The sequence below is a fragment of the Oncorhynchus keta genome, unplaced genomic scaffold, assembly GCF_023373465.1.
Source record: "Oncorhynchus keta strain PuntledgeMale-10-30-2019 unplaced genomic scaffold, Oket_V2 Un_contig_29016_pilon_pilon, whole genome shotgun sequence".
NCBI classification, from domain to species: domain Eukaryota; kingdom Metazoa; phylum Chordata; class Actinopteri; order Salmoniformes; family Salmonidae; genus Oncorhynchus; species Oncorhynchus keta.
Window position 1 is genome coordinate 23,688 of NW_026286342.1, and position 7,346 is coordinate 31,033.

Consider the following 7,346-nt stretch of genomic DNA (forward strand, 5'->3'; position numbering starts at 1 on the left):
AGACAATCTAGAGGGTTATAAATCATATATTACAGACAATCTAGGGGTTATAAATCATATATTACAGACAATCTAGTGGGTTATAAATCATATATTACAGACAATCTAGAGGGTTATAAATCATATATTACAGACAATCTAGAGGGTTATAAATCATATATTACAGACAATCTAGTGGGTTATAAATCATATATTACAGACAATCTAGTGGGTTATAAATCATATATTACAGACAATCTAGAGGGTTATAAATCATATATTACAGACAATCTAGTGGGTTATAAATCATATATTACAGACAATCTAGTGGGTTAAAAATCATCTATAACAGACTACCTCATTTTGTTTACCTGTCGGCCCCAGCCTCTAACTCAGGTCCTGTACGTACCTAACTGACCAGCTCTGCCCATTCTCCACCATGTACCTGTCGGCCCTAGCCTCTAACTCAGGTCCTGTACGTACCTAACTGACCAGCTCTGCCCATTCTCCACCATGTACCCGTTGTTGTCTTAGCTCACCTGATCAACACCTGTGATTGCCTCTCTCTCTAATGTCAATATGCCTTGTCTACTGCTGTCTTGGCTAGGTTTTATTGTTTTATTTCACTGTAGTCAGTCCCCCTCAAAATGCCTTAGCTCTTTCGTCCCACTCCACACACATGCGGAGGCCACGCCTAGGTTAACTGGTGCCTCCAGAGACGAAACCGCTCTCATCATCACCCAACGCATAGGTTTACCTCCACTGTACTCACATCCAACCATACCATTGTCTGTACATTATGCCTTGAATTTATTCTACCACGCCATAAATCTGCTCCTTTTATTCTCTGTCCCCAACGCACTAGACGACCAGTTCTGTCTTACTATCCAGGTCTGTGCCTAAACAGTTTTTTCTCTTTTAAAAATCCACCTTTTCAGCCCCCAGCTGTTGCCCTGGACACCATATGTAAATGAGCCACCCGCCATTTGTCTGCAGAGTTTGTAATGTTAGGTGACCTAAACTGGGATATGCTTAACACCCCGGCCGTCCTACAAATAAAGCTAGATGCCCTCGATATCACAAAAATGATCATGGAACCTACCAGGTACAACCCTAAATCCGTAAACACGGGCACCCTCATAGATATCATCCTGACCAACCTGCCCTCTAAATACACCTCTGCTGTCTTCAACCAGGATCTCAGATCACTGCCTCATTGCCTTTGTCCGTGATGGGTTCTGTCAAACTACCACCCCTCATCACTGTCAAATGCTCAGATAAAGCACTTCAAAAATCAGACCTTTCTAATCGACCTCTCCGGGTATCCTGGAAGGATATTGACCTTATTCCATCAGTAGACCTTTCTAATCGCCCTGGACACCGGGTATCCTAAATGAGCCATATTGACCATTTGTCTCAGTAGTTTCTAATGTTGGTGACCGGGTATCCTGGAAGGATATTGACCTCATTCCGTCAGTAGACCTACAAATCGACCTGGCCCTCGGTATCCAAAAAGGATATTGACCTTCCATCAGTAGACCTTTAAATCGTAAACACGGGCACCGGGTATCCTGGAAGGATATTGACCTTATTCCATCAGTAGACCTTTCTAATCGACCTGGCCCGGGTATCCTGGAAGGATATTGACCTCATTCCGTCAGTAGACCTTTCTAATCGACCTGGCCCGGGTATCCTGGAAGGATATTGACCTCATTCCGTCAGTAGAGGATGCCTGGTTATTCTTTAAAAGTGCTTTCCTCACCATCAGCATGCCCCATTCAAAAAATGTAGAACTAATAACAGATATAGCCTGTGGTTCACTCCAGACCTGACTACCCTTGACCAGCACAAAAACATATTGTATACATCCAATATACACAGGCAGTTAGGAAAGCAAAGGCTAGCTTTTTCAAACAGAAATTTGCATCCTGTAGCACAAACTCCAAAAGGTTCTGGGACACTGGAAAGTCCATGGAGAATAAGAGCACCTCCTCCTCCCAGCTGCCCACTGCACTGAGGCTAGGAAACACTGTCACCACCGATAAATCCATGGAGAATAAGAGCACCTCCTCCTCCCAGCTGCCCACTGCAACACTGTCACCACCGATAAATCTACGATAATCGAGAATTTTAATAAGCATTTTTCTACAGCTGGCCATGCTTTCCACCTGGCTACCCCTATCCCGGTCAACAGCACTGTACCCCCCACAGCAACTTGCCCAAGCCTCCCCCATTTCTCCTTCATCCACATCCAGATATCTGCTGTTCTGAAAGAGCTGCGAAATCTGGACCCCTACAAATCAGCTGGGATAGACAATCTGGACCCCTACAAATCAGCTGGGATAGACAATCTGGACCCCTACAAATCAGCTGGGATAGACAATCTGGACCCCTACAAATCAGCTGGGATAGACAATCTGGACCCCTATAAATCAGCTGGGATAGACAATCTGGACCCCTATAAATCAGCTGGGATAGACAATCTGGACCCCTACAAATCAGCTGGGATAGACAATCTGGACCCCTACAAATCAGCTGGGATAGACAATCTGGACCCCTACAAATCAGCTGGGATAGACAATCTGGACCCCTACAAATCAGCTGGGATAGACAATCTGGACCCCTACAAATCAGCTGGGATAGACAATCTGGACCCCTACAAATCAGCTGGGATAGACAATCTGGACCCCTACAAATCAGCTGGGATAGACAATCTGGACCCCTACAAATCAGCTGGGATAGACAAGACAATCTGGACCCCTACAAATCAACTGGGATAGACAATCTGGACCCCTACAAATCAACTGGGATAGACAATCTGGACCCCTACAAATCAACTGGGATAGACAATCTGGACCCCTACAAATCAACTGGGATAGACAATCTGGACCCCTACAAATCAACTGGGATAGACAATCTGGACCCCTACAAATCAGCTGGGATAGACAATCTGGACCCCTACAAATCAGCTGGGATAGACAATCTGGACCCCTACAAATCAGCTGGGATAGACAATCTGGACCCCTACAAATCAGCTGGGATAGACAATCTGGACCCCTACAAATCAGCTGGGCTAGACAATCTGGACCCTCTCTTTCTAAAATTATCCGCTGCCATTGTTGCAACCAATATTAATTGCCTGTTCAACCTCTCTTTTGTATCGTCTGAGATCCCTAAAGACTGGAAAGCTGCTGCGGTCATCCCCCTCTTCAAAGGGGGAGACACTCTAGACCCAAACTGTTACAGACCTGTATCCATCCTGCCCTTTCTAAAGTCTTCAAAAGCCAAGTTAACAAACAGATCACTGACCATTTTGAATCCCACCTTACCTTCTCCGCTATGCAATCTGGTTTCCGAGCTGGTCATGGGTACACCTCAGCCACGCTCTAGGTCCTAAACAATATCATGACCGCCATCAATAAAGGACAATACTGTGCAGCCGTATTCATCGACCTGGCCAGGACAGTTTTTGTCAATCACAGCATTCTTATCGGCAGACTCAACACCCTTGGTTTCTCAAATGACTGCCTGGTTCACCAACTAATTCTCAGACACAGTTCAGTATGTTATATCAGAGGGCCTGTTGTCCGGACCTCTGGCAGTCTCTATGGGGGTGCCACAGGGTTCAATTCTCGGGCCGACTCTTTTCTCTGTATACATCAATGATGTTGCTCTTGCTGCTGGTGATCATCTGATCCACCTCTACGCAGACGACACCATTCTGTATACTTCTGGCCCTTCTTTGGACACTGTGTTAACAAACCTCCAGACGAGCTTCAATGCCATACAACTCTCCTTCCGTGGCCTCCAACTGCTCTTAAATGCAAGTAAAACTAAATGCATGCTCTTCAACCGATCGCTGCCCGCACTTGCTCGCCCGTCCAGCATCACTACTCTGTACGGTTCTGACTTAGAATATGTGGACAACTACAAATACCTAGGTGTCTAGACTGTAAACTCTCCTTCCAGACTCACATCAAGCATCTCCAATCCAAAATTAAATCCAGAATCAGCTTCCTATTTCGCAACAAAGCATCCTTCACTCATGCTGCCAAACATACCCTCGTAAAACTGACCATCCTACCAATCCTTGACTTCGGCAATGTCATTTACAAAATAGCCTCCAACACTCTACTCAGCAAATTGGATGCAGTCTATCACAGTGCCATACGTTTTGTCACTAAAGCCCCATATACTACCCACCACTGCGACCTGTATGCTCGTTGGCTGGCCCTCGCTACATATTCGTTCGCCAAACCACAGGTTCCAGGTCATCTATAAGTCTTTGCTCGGTAAAGCCCTGCCTTATCTCAGCTCACTGGTCACCATACCAACACCCAAACGGAGCATGCGCTCCAGCAGGTATATTTCACTGGTCAGCCGCAAAGCCAACACCTACTTCGGCCGCCTTTCCTTCCAGTTCTCTGCTGCCAATGACTGGAACAAATTACAAAAATCACTGATGCTGGAGACTCATATCTCCCTCACTAACTTTAAGCATTTAAGCATCATCTGGCAGAGCAGCTTACAGATCATTGCATCTGTACATAGCCCATCTGTGAATAGCCCATCCAACTACCTCATCCCCATATTGTTATTTATTTATTATCTCAACTGGCCGACCTGATGAAATAAATAAATTAAACCTTGTGGGTGAAATTGGGTGAATATATATTGGGTGAATATATATTGGGTGAATATCCAATTGGGTGAAGTGCAGTGGCATGAAGAGAAAGTGGTTTCCTCTTCTAAGCCAGCCGAGGAGTAGTCTTAACAAGCAGTTACTTTGAGCCTGTACCAGGGAATCTGTTGCTCATTACCTCTCCTCTCAGCTAATCTCTTCTAATTACATGCAGACTAGAGACGGTGGAAGAGTTCAACTGAGTTAATTAAAGAGAATGTGTTGAGGCTGGTCGGGTCATGATGACCAACATGTGCTCTCCTCTGGTCCTCACATCAATGGGCCTTATTCATATTTCACCATCTCGTTTTCATTTTAAATTGGGTCATTCCTACCAAGAACATCAAACCACCAGCCTGTTGCTGTTGGCATGGCACCCATATGGTAATAGAAGTATGCTGCTAGTTTCCTGCCTCATAGCTTGGCTTTGCTTTGAACGACAGATTTGGGCTAGTATAGGACTTCAGATTATAAATTATAGGACAGATTTCAGATTATAAATGATATGAGTGACAGATTTGGGCCTAGTCTAGTATAGTGACAGATTTGGGCCTAGTATAGGAGATTATAAATGATATGAGTGACAGATTTGGGCCTAGTCTAGGACTTCAGATTATAAATTATATGAGTGACAGATTTGGGCCTAGTATAGGACTTCAGATTATCAGATTATAAGAATGATATGAGTGACAGATTTGGACTTCAGATTTGGGCCTAGTCTAGGACTTCAGATTATAAATTATATGAGTGACAGATTTGGGCCTAGTCTAGGACTTCAGATTATAAATTATATGAGTGACAGATTTGGGCCTCAGATTATAAATTATATGAGTGACAGATTTGGGCCTAGTCTAGGAGGACTTGGGCCAGATTATAAATTATATGAGTGACAGATTTGGGCCTAGTCTAGGACTTCAGATTATAAATTATATGAATGACAGATTTGGGCCTAGTCTAGGACTTCAGATTATAAATTATATGAGTGACAGATTTGGGCCTAGTCTAGGACTTCAGATTATGAATGATATGAGCGACAGATTTGGGCCTAGTATAGGACTTCAGATTATGAATGATATGAGCGACAGATTTGGGCCTAGTATAGGACTTCAGATTATAAATGATATGAGCGACAGATTTGGGCCTAGTCTAGGACTTCAGATTATAAATGATATGAGCGACAGATTTGGGCCTAGTCTAGGACTTCAGATTATAAATTATATGAATGACAGATTTGGGCCTAGTATAGGACTTCAGATTATGCATTACATTCTGTGTTAGCATCCCAAATGGCACCCTATTCCCTATATAGGGTGCCATTTGGGATGTAGCCTGTCCCTCTCCTCTCCCTTCATCCAGTTCTGTCTCTAGACTCCCCCTCTCCTCTCTCCTCTCCCTTCATCCAGTTCTGTCTCTAGACTCCCCCTCTCCTCTCTCCTCTCCCTCCATTCAGTTCTGTCTCTAGACTCCCCCTCTCTCCTCTCTCCTCTCCCTTCATCCAGTTCTGTCTCTAGACTCCCCCTCTCCTCTCTCCTCTCCCTTCATCCAGTTCTGTCTCTAGACTCCCCCTCTCCTCTCTCCTCTCCCTCCATTCAGTTCTGTCTCTAGACTCCCCCTCTCCTCTCTCCTCTCCCTTCATCCAGTTCTGTCTCTAGACTCCCCCTCTCCTCTCTCCTCTCCCTTCATCCAGTTCTGTCTCTAGACTCCCCCTCTCCTCTCTCCTCTCCCTTCATCCAGTTCTGTCTCTAGACCCCCCTCTCCTCTCTCCTCCTTCCAGTTCTCTCCTCTCCTCCTCTCTCCTCTCCCTTCATCCAGTTCTGTCTCTAGACTCCCCCCTCTCCTCTCTCCTCTCCCTTCATCCAGTTCTGTCTCTAGACTCCCTTCTCCAGTTCTGTCTCTAGACTCTCTCTCTCTCCTCTCCCTTCATCCAGTTCTGTCTCTAGACTCCCCCTCTCCTCTCTCCTCTCCCTTCATCCAGTTCTGTCTCTAGACTCCCCCCCTCTCCTCTCTCCTCTCCCTTCATCCAGTTCTGTCTCTAGACTCTCTCCTCTCCTCTCAGTTCTGTCTCTAGACTCCCCCTCTCCTCTCTCTTCATCCAGTTCTGTCTCTAGACTCCCCCTCTCCTCTCTCCTCTCCCTTCATCCAGTTCTGTCTCTAGACTTCCTCTCTCCGACCCTGAGGCAGCCTGCCAGGCAGTCAGTCATGTGTTGCCAGAGCGCTGAGCCCAGAAGGAACAATGTGCCATAAGGGGCTGAGGGGCAGTTGAGCCATGTCGAGGCAGGGTGTGTTGGGGCTGAGGTCAGTTGAGCCATGTCGAGGCAGGGTGTGTTGGGGCTGAGGTCAGTTGAGCCATTTCGAGGCAGGGTGGTTGGGGCTGAGGTCAGTTGAGCCATGTCGAGGCAGGGTGTGTTGGGGCTGAGGTCAGTTGAGCCATGTCGAGGCAGGGTGTGTTGGGGCTGAGGTCAGTTGAGCCATGTCGAGGCAGGGTGTGTTGGGGCTGAGGTCAGTTGAGCCAGGGTGTGTTGGGGCTGAGGTCAGTTGAGGCAGGGTGTGTTGGGGCTGAGGTCAGTTGAGCCATGTCGAGGCAGGGTGTGTTGGGGCTGAGGTCAGTTGAGCCATGTCGAGGCAGGGTGTGTTGGGGCTGAGGTCAGTTGAGCCATGTCGAGGCAGGGTGTGCAGCACGGAGCAG

The 7,346-nt window shown here is 46.5% G+C and overlaps 1 long non-coding RNA gene across 1 annotated transcript; it reads left to right on the forward strand.

Annotated features, from left to right (window-relative positions):
- Window positions 1-6,738: 6,738 nt before the first annotated feature.
- LOC127923254 (uncharacterized) lies at window positions 6,739-7,340 on the forward strand. The gene is made up of 3 exons (XR_008113800.1): window positions 6,739-6,996; window positions 7,037-7,159; window positions 7,222-7,340. It is a non-coding gene; the product is annotated as an uncharacterized LOC127923254 (long non-coding RNA).
- Window positions 7,341-7,346: the final 6 nt, after the last annotated feature.